Raw genomic sequence first — 16024 nt, forward strand, 5'->3', positions numbered from 1 at the left:
GTATTAGGTGTGATGCATATTCTGTTAAGCCTGTATGTGCCATTGTTAATTATTAATGAACTCACATATTGTTTCTGTCCAGATGGCTAGATAATTAGTTCAGGTTAATTATATTAGTAACCTTTGCTCAGTTGTGGTTCTTTCTATAGGGGTCACAGACCTGTAGTAATAGAGATCATTGCAGATATCAGCCACAGTAACCTTTGCTCAGTTGTAGATCTTTCTATAGGGATCTCAGACCTGTAGGAATAATGATCACTGTAGATATCAGCCACAGTAACCTTTGCTTAGTTGTAGATCTTTCTATAGGGATCTCAGACCTGTAGGAATAGAGATCACTGCAGATATCAGCCACAGTAACTTTTGCTCAGTTGTAGATCTTTCTATAGGGCTCACAGACCGGTAGGGATAGAGATCACTGCAGATATCAGCCACAGTAACCTTTGCTCAGTTGTGGATCTTTCTATAGGGATCACAGATTATCCATCTTTAGGATTATAGATTACATCAGATATCAGTGAGAGTATTGATAATCGGTCACTTGCATCTATAACCACCACAGCTCATCTATAGGGCTATCAATTACATCATATCAGGTCATTGAGTATCTATTGGTCAGTTGCGTATAACCTATATTGGTCTGTATCAACATCATGTCTGACAGGCCGACAAGGAGAGGCCGATGCTCACAGGCCACGAAAAGAGGGCAAGCAGCCTCTGTGTCGATTGTGAAAAGTGGTGGTCACAGTCAACATAGTGCATCCTCTGCAGGCCGGGCACGCCCGTCCTTTATTTCCGGTGCTGCCCGTGCTCTTCATCCACAAGGTGTGGAAGAGTTGGTTGAGTGGATCAATAAGCCATCCTCATCCTCCTCTTCTTCTGACAGTCACGCTCCCAGTAGTTTGCCTTCCACCGCAGCTGCCAAAGCGGCCCGTTCCACAGGCTCCTTCTCCACAGCTACTCCTTCAGTTGCCCCACCATCATGCACGGAGGAGTCACCTGAACTTTTCGATCATAGTGTCAGTGACATGCTCCTGGAGGATGCGCAGCAATTTGAAAGCTGTGATGTTGGTTCCCAGGTTGATGAAGGGAATAACGTGAGCCTAGAGAGAGGGGGTGACAACGGCGGACAAGAGACCAGCAGTCATGTTGCCACAGCTGAAGCATATTGCCCAGTTTGCTCCAGTGACGAGGAGGGAGGGGTTGATGAGGTCACTGACTGTACTTGGGTGCCTGACAGGATAGAAGAGGAGGAGGGGGAGGATGAGGAGGACGAACAACTGCAACGAGGCGGGATGTGCTCCATGGGCCGCCATAGCAGTAGCCAACCTATTGCGTCATAGCACAGAGCTCCACAGGTGCAGGGTGCTGCAAAATCCCCGCAGACTCCAAAAAGTTCATTAGTGTGGGCTTTTTTCAGCAACTGTGCAGTAGACCGCAACATTGCTGTTTGCAGCATCTGTCTAAAAAGGATCAAACACAGCCAGAACACCAGTCGCTTGGGCACCACATGCTTGACAAGGCATATGACTACCTGCCATGCAGCCCGTTGGTAACAGCATCTGAAAGAGGCACCAGATCAAAACAAGCATACATCACCTTGCTCCTCATCTGCGATCTCTAACCCTACTATACCTCATGCCTTCTCAAATACTGTACCAGCATTGAGAGGGATGATTGTATAGCAATGAGTGGCACAGAGACTTGCACCCAATATGCTAGCAGTACACCACCATTATATTTGAGCAGCAGGCAAATTTCACTAACCCAATATTTGAACCGTAGAAAGAAATACTGTCCCAGCCATCCACATGCTAGCTTGGCCAAATTGCTAGCATTACAGTTGCTGCCTTTTCAGCTGGTAGACTCGGCTCCCTTTTGCGAATTTGTGGAATGTGCTGCACAACAGTGGCAGGTCCCAAAAAGGCATTACTTTTCGCAAAAGGCCATTCCGGCTCTCTACCGTCATGTGGAAGGTAGTGTTTTGGCCTCGTTGGACAAAGCAGTCAGTAGGAAGGTGCACATTACTGCTGACTCTTGGTCCAGCAGGCATGAACAGGGACGTTACATTTCTTCACGGCGCACTGGGTAACTCTGCTGGCAGCTGGGAAGGATGCAGGACAGGGTTCGGTGCTGGAGCTTGTTTTGCCACCACGCCTCCAAAAAGCTGGCGCTGGTTCTGCCACATCTTGCTACTCCACCACCTCCTCCTCCTCTTCCTCCATGTTCTCTTCTTCGCAATTCTCCTCTGCAGCAGCAGTGCTCCCTAAGCGTTCAAGGGGCTCAATCAGTCAGGCTAAAAGATGCCATGCTGTGCTTCAGTTGGTCTGTCTAGGGGATAGGAGTCACACCGGTGCAGAGATTCTGTCAGCTCTGCAAGGGCAGGCTCAGAGATGGTTGACGCAATGACAGCTTGAGCCAGGAATGGTTGTATGTGATAATGGCACCAACCTTCTCTCCACCCTCCGACAGGGACATTTGACACATGTTCCATGCTTGGCACATTTTCTGAATCTGGTGGTGCAGCATTTCTTCTGCAGATACCCGGGCTTCCAAGATCTCCTGAGGCAGGCCAGGAAAGTCTGTGGCCATTTCCGCAGTTTGTTCAATGCCAGTGCTCGCTTATCTGACATTCAATAGGAATTCAACCTTCCCACCAACCGTCTCATTTGTGACATGCCCACCAGGTGGAACTCAACATTGGCAATGCTGCAGCGGCTGCACACGCAGCAGAGGGCCATCAATCAGTACCTGTGTGAGTATGGCGCAAGGACAAGGTCAGGGGAGCTTGGCTTTTTTTTTTGCCACGCCAGTGGCTTTTGATTAAGGATGCATGTATCATCTTGTCACCATTTGAGGAGCCCACTCGGATGGTGAGCTGGGATGATGCATGCATCAGTGACACTATCCCACTTGTCTACCTGCTGGAGCACACGCTGCATGGAATCATGGACAGGGCACTTGAGGCAGAACAGCAGAAGGAAGAGGAGGACTTCCTTTCCTCACATGGCCCCCTTTATGCAGATATCTTTATTATTATTATTACATAGGATTTATATTATTCCTGCAGGGCCACAAAGCACACAGGAGGAAGAGGAGGATGAGGATTTCGACAGCATGGATGTAGAGGAAGAGGATAACATACAGCAGTCTACAAGGGATGGTTTTGATTCCCCAGGAGTTGTACGTGGTTGGGGAGAGGTTGCTCCTGCTGACAATGTCACCGTTAGTGACCCAGAAGACTCAGAAGCTCATGCCTCCTCCAACTTACATTGCATGGGCTCCCTGATTCTGCAAAGTCTGCAAAAGGACCCGAGGATTCGTGCTATCAAGGAGAGGGATAATTACTGGTTGGCAACCCTTCTTGATCCACATTACAAGGGTAAAGTTGCAGAGCTCATCCTGCCTTTGCAGAGGGAGCAGAGGATGAAACAAAATTTGTGTACTGCCTTTCCAGACACTAGGAGGTCAACATACTCTGGACGTGTTTCTGAAGCATCATTCAGCCAAAGGAGGAGTGGTGGAGAAGGCAGCCAGCTGATCGATGCCTTTAAACAGTTCTTTTGTCCTCAGCAGCACCCAGGCCTGTTAGGTTTAAGCAACCATTGCCAGCATCTCCATCATAGGGTGCATGATTATCTAGGCGCAAGAGCAGACTTGGAGACCTTTCCAGCTGTGCATCCACTGGCTTATTGGGTCTTGAGGATGGACCACTGGCCAGAACTTACTCAATATGCAATAGAGCTACTGGCCTGTCCTGCTTCCAGCGTTCTTTCCAAACAGACGTTTAGTGCTGCTGGAGGTTTTGTGACGGACAAAAGAGTGCGTCTGTCCACAGATTCATTTGACCAGCTGACTTTTATCAAAATGAACCAGTCCTGGATCAACAAGAGCTATCAGGCCCCTGATGCTGATGTAACTGATTGAATTTGCTAGGGGTCTGACATCCCTTGAAGACTGCATATGCTGCCTATCCTATTCCTCTACCTTGATTCTGCTAGCTTCCAACAATGTTTTTGGTTTAGGTCACTACCAACCCCCAAGACCTAATTTTTCTGCACTTGTATCACAGGTGCATACAATTGAAATGTCGTATCTAATTTTTAACAGCAGGCCCTGTCCCTGTGCCCTGCTAACTGTTAGGGGTTACGGTGTTCAGGCACCACCTTCTGCAAAGGCCCAATTTTTGGCACTTGTGTAGTACATGCGATTTCAAATTTGCATGGAATTCTTACCAGCAGGTCCCATTCCTGCACCCAGCAAGAGTAACTGCGAGGCCTTGGTTACGGTGTTCAGGCACCACCTTCCGCAAAGGCCCAATTTTTGGCACTTGTATATCACATGCGATTTCAAATTTGCATGGAATTCTTACCAGCCGGTCCCGTTCCTGCACCTAGCAAAAGTAACTGTGAGGGGTTGGTTACGGTGTTCAGGCACTACCAACACCAAAGGCCCAATTTTTGGTACCTGTATGACAAGTACATGCGATTTCATATTTGTATGAATTTTATAGCAGCAGGTCCCGTTCCTGCACCCAGCAAGAGTAACTGTGAGGGGTTACGGTATTCAGGCACCAAGGCCCAATTTTTCTGCACCTGCATGACAAGTACATGTGATTTGAAATTTGTATGTATATTTGTATATGACATGTTTTGCTTTAGAAATGTCAGTATAGCTGCAGCAGGCTACATACATCGTAGAGATGCACTACTTTACAGGCACATTTAGGGGACCCCCCAGGCACAGGCAGGAATTTTTCATTTTTATAGTTTCACTTTAAAATCAGTAAATCAGTGCTCCTTTAAAAACGATCATTTTTAAAAACGTTTTTTTCATTGCTACATGTTCCCCAGATCAGGACCCGGACCCCTATGCACTTTTTTGGGGCAATAACTTGCATTTAAGCCTTCAAAATTAGGCCATTCGTTTTTTGTGGTTCGAGTCAGTCTGCTACTGGTGTTGCTGTGATTTTGTCCGGATGATTTTATGTATTACAATCAAGCGCTTTTACTTTGGATATATGTAAGTGTTACTATTTTCGATTGAAACTCTTTTTATACGTGTGCACACTGTGTGGAGTCTTTTGTCTTTATTGAGTTCAAGAGGAAGATAGAACGGGTCTATGTTACCGTTGCATGAGGAAACTCATCGATTTCCATGCCCTTGACATGAGATGTTTGCTGGATGCTGAAGCACATTGAATCCATTCCAGTAACAGTGATAACGTGACTGCCATCTACACATACATGCGCAAGTGACCTAAAGAGTGTAAGCTTAAGCTCTATTGGGTCCTATCTGTCTGGTAAGTCCCCCCCCCCCCCCGTTTTATATATTTTGTGGAGGCAATTCACTTTGATTATACTGAAGACACTTCTTGCAAGAGGGGCTTCTTTGAACTGTTTTTGCACTTTTTTGCACTTTGGCAGTTCTCCCCGTAACCACAGAGACTGTTTCATCTAATTTGATGCACTTTATATTTATAATATTCACTTTACAATATATTTAACACCGTATTGTGTTTTTCCTGTCAGTCCTAACCAGATGATATGAGTTTCACATATATGCACTTTACATGAATTATACTTATTGCACTTTATTCATTTAACCTTTAATAGTGTTTTTATTTTAACCTGCGCCGCATTATTTATTTGTGTTTCTTGTTGATTACGAACTGTCTTTCCTTTTTTGCTGGCTGCTAGTTACTGTCTTTTATTGTTAGCATGGTATTTACTTTTTCAACATATCTGATATCTACGTTCGAGACTGGGAGGAAGCCGTATACTGACCGAAGAACGCAAGCAGATTGTGGGTCACAGTTCTGCTACATTGGTGGCAACTGGCAAGCGGTGGGATGGGACATCCAAACCTCCACCGGGATCCAAGGTCTGGATAGCAGGAGAGGAGAGGCACAGATACCAGCCACCATGGAAGAGGAATTTGGAAGGAGGTTTGCGAGAGATGCAGATACAACACAGGGGACCAGTGTCAGAGCAGGTCCTACTAGGATGGTATGATTCAACCTGCTGGGAACTCTGGAAAGAAGCGCTAGCCCGTGAGCAGCGACACTGGGGAAAAATTCTCCCCTCCTTTTAGGAAAGGTACTGGTCACAGTAAGAAGCTTAGAATGTTTTTTTTTGGGGAGACAACCGCACAAGGAATGGAAAGCTGAGTTAAGTAGGCTGGTCCAGGTGGAGATGCGGTTGGACGAGAGCTACAGAGCCTTCCACTGGTATGTAACCCAAGTGTGCCCATGGACAGCAGGCGACAGCCCAACTAAAGGCTTTTGCTACAGCGGCCCGGGGCTGTTATTAGAGAAGCTGTCCAGGGACCCCAATTTTGAGAGTGATTTGGAGTGGCATTTGGAGGAAGTTTTGGCTAGTTTTGTATGGGGCGGCTGTAATATCTGATATCTATGTTTGAGACTGGGAGAAAGCCGTATGCTGACGGAAGAACACAAGCCCATTCTTGATAGTGGTTCTGTTACAAACATGGTATGCTTACCTCCACTGTGCAGTTGTTTTTACACAGAGGAGCCCAGATCCTCCTCCTCTCAGGTCCTTCTTTGACTCTCCTGGCCCCTCCCTCCTGTTTGCAATCAGCTTGCTATGGGGCCTCCCGAGCCAAATCACATCTCCCTGTGTCCATTCAGACATTGAGCCGTGACCCAACTCCGCCCCCTCTCTTTTTGGATTTGGCTGACTGACTTTGATTGACAGCAGTGGGAGCCAATCACGCCACGCTGCTGTCTCAGCCAATGAGAAGGGAAGTCCTGGGCAGCTGAGAAACTCCTGCAACATCGCTGGATAAAGATTGGCTCAAGGGGGTATTAGTAGGGCTGAGGGGGACTGCTGCACACAGAAGGGTTTTTTTATCTTAATGCATAGAATGCATTAAGATAAAAAAAAAAAAACTTTTGCCGTTACAATCACTTTAACATTAAAGCAAAAATATTCTGTACTTAGGAGGATTCCATGCCTATCAACTATACTATAAAGAGCTACTACCATATTTTTATGTTTATAATATCACTTAAAACCAAAAAGTGTGAACAAAATTCACCCCTAAGCAGCACTCTTAAAATTAAAATATATCATCCAGTGATTAGTGAATATGAAAAGTACACCTCTATTATGATAATCACAGTCCCAAAATCGTATTTATCCAAATGTCTCTTGAATTAATAAATCACTCTTCACGTGTTCTAATCCCAAAGTTGGTCTTGATCATCAAATTACTTCCACCACAGTGCATCACATGACTTCCATTCCTCACAAGACTCAACACTCACTTACTATTTGCCTCTCATTTTACTGGATTAGCAAAAAACACATAAACCAATCCTTTACAGTTGTTCCTCCTCCAAAAGTCCAGCAGGCCCCACAGTAGCATTCAATAAACACTAGAACTCAAAGGAAGAAATGGCCGGAAGTGAGGTCAACATGCTGGCTGGAAGTGAAGTGGACCAAGAGGATCCCACATAGCGTAATCCTTTTGAAAACACTTTATTTAATCTCAACTCCCAGTTAAAAACACACTCAAAGGTAAAAATATCTTATGCACATCAATATGCATAAGTCACCAACCAAATGCTCAGACCGTACAGCTGGTGCTACCAGCGTCTCACCACACTCACCCTGCGTGATCTTCTTTATCTGTGTCACTTCTCGCCTGTGTGTTGACATCACTTCCGATTGCTATATGCCATTTCTTCATTTGAGTTCTAGCGTGTATTGAAAGCTACTGTGGAGCCTGCTGGTCTTTGGAGGAGAAACAACCATAAAGGATTGGTTTATGTGCTTTGTGGATCAATAAAATAAGAGGCAAAGAGAGTTGTTGTGTGTTGAGTCTTGTGGGGAGTGGAAGACACAAGATGCACTGTGGTGGAGGTAATTTGATAATCAAGACTAACTTTGGGATTAGAACACACGCAGAGTGATTTATTTATTTATTTTTATCAATAAATGTTTATTGGTTTCTTTCTTTCAACATGGTACAGGAAACATACTCATTAAAGAGTATCTACAAATTATAGAAACAAAGAGAAAGAAGGAGAGAAGAAAAGAGAAAATAAATAAAATAAAAATAAAAAGGGGATGCCAAAGACTGTTGGAAAATACAACATCATAGGATTGCCTCGTAGGGCACATTTTTGTAAACACAAAAATAACCATGTGCATGCAGATATATCGCAGAAGCAGGCAAGATACAGTTTAATTATGCAAGATGAGGGCAGACAATTACGTGATGACCTAAACCAAGAATTAAGCTGACATTTATTGCTATTCTATCTCCCTTTGTAGGATCTACATAATTCATTAGTATATTGAAACATACAGTACAGTATAGACTATGCAATAATGCATAGACCTAAGTACTCCCAGGCTAAGGATTTGTTATTGGAATCAAGTTGAGCCTGAAATGTTCGGTTCAACGAAAGTAATAATTTCTGAGGTATTTGGGGCTTGGTTCTATTTCCAGTGTCTTCCAATTATTGTTCTGGATGCTATGAAGATGTGGATCATAATAGTGTGAAAAGGGGCTGGGATGTCAACAATTTGGAGATTTAGGATTGCCAAAGGATTTGGGTTGTATTAAAATGCCAGTTATTGAGGAGAGAAGTCTAAACGTTGACCTCCAAAAACTTGTAAGATGTTTGCATGTCCAAAATATGTGGACCAAATTGCCAACTTGTCCGCAGTTTCTCCGGCATAGTGGAGAATTGGACATAGAAAATTGATAGGGGGTTAGGTACCATCTGGTGAGTTGTTTCTGGTACATCTCCCAATGGTGAACACATGGGGAATACTTATAAATGTACTGAAAATAGGAGAGCCGTTGGGCTGTAGAAAAAAGTTTCTTGGAGGTCTTCCTCCCATTTCAGAAGGGGTGGAGTTTTCATAAAGGCCAGTTTATGTTGGAGGTTGTGGTTTCTGAGGTGATTTACTGCCAGATGTGTATTGGAAAGGAGACTTTGGGTGTAGGGTGTTTAACTATAAATTTGGGGATGGGAAGAAATGCAAACTGATCACTCTTAGTTAGATTGCACAATGTTCTTAGAGATTTTAGCGACTTTAGCGAGTTGTTGTCGTATAGATCCCCTATCCAGGACACACCCATGTCGCTCCAATGAATGACCTTTAGGTATGGAAGTAATACTTCTAGTGTTTGTATGGGGAAGTGTACTTTATGTTTAAACATAGTTTGGTGTTTAGTTAGTGTTTTCCATATTAACAGAGAAGCGCTGTTCGGGGGGGGGGGGGGGGGCGGGGGTTAATGTAGTCAGTGTGAGTGGTTTCCAGGTATCAGCCAGGAGGATTATGCAGAGATCTTGGGTTCCAAGTAATGCCTCTTCTATGTCGACCCACAGTGCAGTGTGTTGCCTTTGAAACCAATATCTAATTTGAGCTAGATGTGTGGCTAATCCCAAAGATCAACCAAACCAACTCCTCCTATCCTTCTATGTCGTATTAGATGGGCCCGGGAACATATGGCCCATCTTTTTTGCCAAACACAGCCCTTAAGTAGCAAGTTGAGTTTGTGGAAATAGACAGGTTTAACAGTAATCGGAAGGGTACGAAATATGTGCAAGATCTTAGGGAGTATCACAATTTTATATGTGGCTATTCTACCAGCCCATGAAAGCTCAAATTTAGCAATAGGTTAAATTTCTTTTCTGATGTTCTCAGTAAAGACCTTAAAGTTTGCTTCTGCTAAGTTTGTTTTAGATGGGGTAAGCATCGTGCCTAAATATGGTATCCCTTTATTAATCCAAGAGAAGGGCATGTGGGCCATAAGGTGTTGACGAGTTAGTTTCTGTTCCCCTAAATCTAGGAATAGTGATTTGCTAAAATTGACTCTGTAATAAGATAGTAACTACAATATGGGGGGCAAAGTGGGACTTTAAAGGTGCAAATGATGGAGAAAAATCTGAATTCTCAAAAAATATACATTTTATTCAACATATAGGATTAGGACAAGACACAACATTGGTTAAAATGTTAAAAGCAAGAAAATGCACTCAAATATATCAACTCTACATGTTTCGCCATCTTCATAATGGCTTCTTCAGGAGTTTTGATAGATATTTCTCGAGAGTGAACATTTCTAGATTGCAAAGGGAAAACAAACATGAAAAATAGGACAAATATAATTACAATGGGGCATATATCAATGGTCCTATATTGAATGCCCAAATGAATTTCATAATTCTAATGCTGATGACAAGATGTACCTTAAAGAAACCTGAACCTTTTCGTTTGCCGGAAGTGGAAGTAACGAAGGTGCAGAGACCGGGGTGAGTGGAGAGGAGGGGACTGAGACACCTGACCTCTTAACGTTGACCCATAGAGAAGATGATAGCCAAGCCAAGTATAGCACGTATGGTAATGAAAGACTGCAATATAGGAATACATTTCAGAGATATAAATTGCATGGGTCGCCTATTGGGGAATAGGTATCAAATTTATTAGCATGAATATATTTACCAGTTTAATTCAGGGGTGAAAATACCTCAAAGGGCACCCCAATAGCAAAGGAAGAGAGGAAAAGTTTATCTCACAGAATCCAAGGAGACAAATATCCCTTTAAAACAACAAAAAAATGTTGTAAATATATATCTTCCATTAGGGACAAACTGCCAACATTGTATTGATTGTATCAAATTGAAAAATAAAAAATAAAAAAAATAATATAAAAATGCCATTTACCCTGGTGATCCAGTGTTGTTCACATCAAAATTCCCATGCATAGATATCTATAGGGACCTGCCCAATCACGGAGAGTCTCCAAATGGTGCGCTCCAATATGAAAGCTGCACAAGAGATGAGACAGAATGTACAAGGAAAAGGATGGTTAAGTCGCCATATTTAGTCATCAAGTGGTAAAAAGAAGGTCAAAAGAGAAGGATTCCCTTACCGCATGTGTCTCCAAATGAATGTCCTGTTCCCCGGTGGTCTAGTGGAATACTGACCATGTTGCGCCGGCATTTGTACATCTCCTCCACTCCCTCGGCGTCTGACGTCCGGGGGAGTGAGGGCAAGGCACGCCCAGCCGACCAATCGGAACCCAAAGAGGAAGTGCGTCATTACGGCGCAGCAGCATCACGTGGTCAAAACCGGAAACCGGAAGTCGAGGACGACAACATCCGGTCCGGCCACCATGTTTAATGCTGTAAGCAGAAAAGTACACAGAAGAGAACACAGGCTAGTATAGAGGAAGGGAAATTCCTCCAAATAGCCTAAGCGGTCCAAAACGGATCAAATTGAGACAATGAAGAGATGCCGGGAATTATGTTCCAGCACAAATATATTATATTGTAAAGGATTTTATAGGAACTCACATACAAAAATCCAAAACCAGGATATTATAATAGAAGGTCATTGATCTATTCACTCATTCAGCAAGCAAAAAGAAGGAAAGTCTTTTAAAATGAATGTTGTAGGGCTCCAATGGGGGACAGGCTGGAAGGACGGGCTGGGAGTAAAAGGGGCGGGGACAGGCTGGGAGTAAAAGGGGCGGTGCCTCTACTGACCAGGTCGGACCAAAATACCTGGAAATTATGTAGGGCACCGCGGGTGCCCATATGGGCAGCAAGAATGGAGGCAGGAAATTTATACTATGCCTGTATAAATTTCCTGCCTCCATTCTTGTTGCCAATATGGGCACCCGCGGTGCCCAACATAATTTCCAGGTATTTTGGTCCGACCTGGTCAGTAGAGGCACCGCCCCTTTTACTCCCAGCCTGTCCCCCATTGGAGCCCTACAACATTCATTTTAAAAGACTTTCCTTCTTTTTGCTTGCTGAATGAGTGAATAGATCAATGACCTTCTATTATAATATCCTGGTTTTGGATTTTTGTATGTGACTGAGTTCCTATAAAATCCTTTACAATATAATATATTTGTGCTGGAACATAATTCTCGGCATCTCTTCATTGTCTCAATTTGATCCGTTTTGGACCGCTTAGGCTATTTGGAGGAATTTCCCTTCCTCTATACTAGCCTGTGTTCTCTTCTGTGTACTTTTCTGCTTACAGCATTAAACATGGTGGCCGGACCGGATGTTGTCGTCCTCGACTTCCGGTTTTGACCACGTGATGCCGCTGCGCCGTAATGACGCACTTCCTCTTTGGGTTCCGATTGGTCGGCTGGGCGTGCCTTGCCCTCACTCCCCCGGCGACGTCAGACGCTGAGGGAGTGGAGGAGATGTACAAATGCCGGCGCAACATGGTCAGTATTCCACTAGACCACCGGGGAACAGGACATTCATTTGGAGACACATGTGGTAATGGAATCCTTCTCTTTTGACCTTCTTTTTACCCCTTGATGACTAAATATGGCGACTTAACCATCCTTTTCCTTGTACATTCTGTCTCATCTCTTGCGCAGCTTTCATATTGCAGCGCACCATTTGGAGACTCTCCGTGATTGGGCAGGTCCCTATAGATATCTGTGCATGGGAATTTTGATGTGTACAACACTGGATCACCAGGGTAAATGGCATTTTTATATTATTTTTTTTTTTTTTTCAATTTGATACAATCAATACAATGTTGGCAGTTTGTCCCTAATGGAAGATATATATTTACAACATTTTTTTGTTGTTTTAAAGGGATATTTGTCTCCTTGGATTCTGTGAGATAAACTTTTCCTCTCTTCCTTTGCTATTGGGGTGCCCTTTGAGGTATTTTCACCCCTGAATTAAACTGGTAAATATATTCATGCTAATAAATTTGATACCTATTCCCCAATAGGCGACCCATGCAATTTATATCTCTGAAATGTATTCCTATATTGCAGTCTTTCATTACCATACGTGCTATACTTGGCTTGGCTATCATCTTCTCTATGGGTCAACGTTAAGAGGTCAGGTGTCTCAGTCCCCTCCTCTCCACTTACCCCGGTCTCTGCACCTTCTTTACTTCCACTTCCGGCAAACGAAAAGGTTCAGGTTTCTTTAAGGTACATCTTGTCATCAGCATTAGAATTATGAAATTCATTTGGGCATTCAATATAGGACCATTGATATATGCCCCATTGTAATTATATTTGTCCTATTTTTCATGTTTGTTTCCCTTTGCAATCTAGAAATGTTCATTCTCGAGAAATATCTATCAAAACTCCTGAAGAAGCCATTATGAAGATGGCGAAACATGTAGAGTTGATATTATCGAGTGCATTTTCTTGCTTTTAACATTTTAACCAATGTTGGGTCTTGTCCTAATCCTATATGTTGAATAAAATTTATATTTTTTGAGAATTCAGATTTTTCTCCATCATTTGCACCTTTAAAGTCCCACTTTGCCCCCCATATTGTAGTTACTATTTGTTTCAGGGATGTGGTGCTTCTCATTGTCTTAAATCCCCAGCAATATCTCTCCAAATTCTGTAATAAGATAAGCTGCTGAACTTTGACAACACCTGATGGGATGCTGGTAGCAAAGTGAGTGGATTGCTAAGAATGAGAACCACGTCATCAGCAAAAAGATTTATTACATGGGATTTTGCTCAAAAGCAAAAACCCGAGATGAGTGGATGAGATTGGATTGCCTCCGCCAGGGGTTCAATCATAAGATTAAATATGGAGGGAGATAGGGGACAGCCCGGGCGTGTGCCATTTGAAATGTTGAATTTATTCGACAAAAGGCCAGATGTGTATACCTGGGCGGGTGGAGCAGAATAAAAGGCTAGTATGGAGCAAAGCACCACGCCACTAAAGCCAAATTTTTCCAATACTAAACGCATGTAGTGCCAGTGTACTCTTGCAAACGCATTTTCTGCATTGATTGAGAGCAACAGAGAAGGCATACAAGTTTCTGCAAAGTGGTATAAAATGAACAAGTCTTGTGGTAGCATCTGCTGCTTGCCTGCCTTTGGTAAACCCCATCTGGTCAGGTTGGATTAGGGTAGGAAAAAGGTCTAGAAGCCTTTTAGCTAGTACTTTTGCATTTATTTTCAGATCTGAATTTAGTAGAGAGATAGGGCAGAAATTAGCTGGGGTTGTGGGGTCTTTACCAGGTTTAGGGAGGGTGACCACATATGCTTGTAGAATCTCCGTAGCGAAAGACTCTTTGACAGCAGCTGTTTGGAACAGGATTACCATATGGGGAACATGGGGGGACTTAAAGGCCTTATAGTATTCGTTTGTAAACCCATCTGGGCCAGGGGACTTGCTATTAGGTAGGGAGTCAATAATCTTACATACTTCACTTATAGTGAAAGGAGAATTTATTATTTCCAATTGCTGATTGGAAAGTTTGGTAAGATGTAATTGGGCCAGGAACTCCTGGATAGATTCATCGGAGGGTTGTTGGGTACTACTATCCTCTTTTAGATTGTATAAAGAGTTATAATATTCCATAAATGTGTCAGCTATATCTTTGGAGTTGGTAAGTTTTTTGTTTGTGAAGGGGTGTAAGAGAAATAGGATTTTAGATTTAGCAATTTGGTTCTTGATTCCATTGGCCAGAAATGTACTAGGCTTGTTGTACTGTACATAAAAGTTGAGTTTCAGAGACTGGATCTTCCGAGCATGGTGTTCATTGAGCAGTCCCGAGGGGACTTCGTTGCGTAAGTTCAGCAGAGAGGAGGCTAGCTTCTCTGAAGGGGTTTGTTTGTTTTGGGAGTCTAAGGAGTGAATGTCGGATATTAGTTTGTCTAGCCAAGATTGGAGGCGTTTCTTACATCTGGATTAGTATTCCACGGATATAAGCCTTATGGGCATTCCATAGAGTTAGGACGTCAACCTCCAGGGTATGGTTTTCCTGGAAAAAGTTTTGGAGATGCGGAGTCAGTAATTTTGATGATCAGGGGATTGCACAAGGAAGTCACTACACCGCCACAAGCGGACTTGGGCACAAGGGTCCCCATCGGCGTATGTGATGGCTATACCTGCGTGGTCTGACCACCTGATATTAGAAATAGACGATGAGGACACTTGTTGCAATATCCACTTATCGATAATAAACATTACAATGTACTTCCGGTTCCGGCGCCGTATGCGGTAGCTGCCTCCTTCTCTGTAAACCAGCTTACAAGACCTAGCCACTGACATCTGCGGCCCCCTGCCTCCCCCCGCAGCTCCCGACATTACCAGGTCCCGTACAATCCCGCGGCCATCTCCATCCATGGAGCAGTTTCTTGAAAAGCCTGAACAGCGCGCACCGCCGGGGACCTCTCAAATCGAGGCCGCGGTCTCTGCCTACACCGCCGGAGCGGCGGAAGCCTCTCATATGGACACCACTCTGCCACTATCTTCCACAGCTCTGCCACTGGCTTTCAATCCTCCCTGATCAGGAGACCCCTCCACAGATAAAATAGCCCAGGCAGTTGTTGCCTTGATGACCCCTACAATTTCTGCTTCTGTGGACAGGGCAGTTGCTGCTGGCATGGCCAGCATTAAGAGGGAGCTAGATGAGCACTCCCTCAGACTGACTGAAGTGGAAAGTCACATTTCCAATATTGAAGATGAGCTCTACCAAGCCCAGAGCACGGAACAAAATCAAGATAAGCTAAATCATATGATTTTACAGTAACTTGAAGACCTCGAAAACAGGGCGAGAAGGAGCAATCTTAGATTTTTTGGCGTCCCTGAATCTATCGCCCCCTCCGCCATTCCTGATCTCTGCGCCAGGAGAATTTCTGAAGCCCTGGGTATACAGGGTGTTTGCGTAGTGCAAAGGGATCATAGGATGGGTCTGTACTCAGAAGAACGGAAGACACCACGTCCGATCATACCAAAGTATCTGAATTACGCAGACAAATCGGCGATCCTGCAGAAATTTTGCCAATCCCAAAACTTCCAGATCGATGGCATAAAGATACTCATTTTCGCTGACTACTCCGTAGAGGTTGCAAAAAAGCACAAAGCATTCCAGACTGTATGCTCCAAACTGCACCAGGGACGCATCAAATTTACCTTGGCCTATCCGGCGACGCTACGACTCCATGCACCTAGCGGTAACAGACTGTCATTTCAATATCCTGCAGAAGCTGAAACCTTCCTACGCACCTTCAAGGCTGACGA

This window comes from Pelophylax lessonae (assembly GCF_965119305.1).
Source record: "Pelophylax lessonae genome assembly, chromosome: 6".
NCBI lineage: Eukaryota > Metazoa > Chordata > Amphibia > Anura > Ranidae > Pelophylax > Pelophylax lessonae.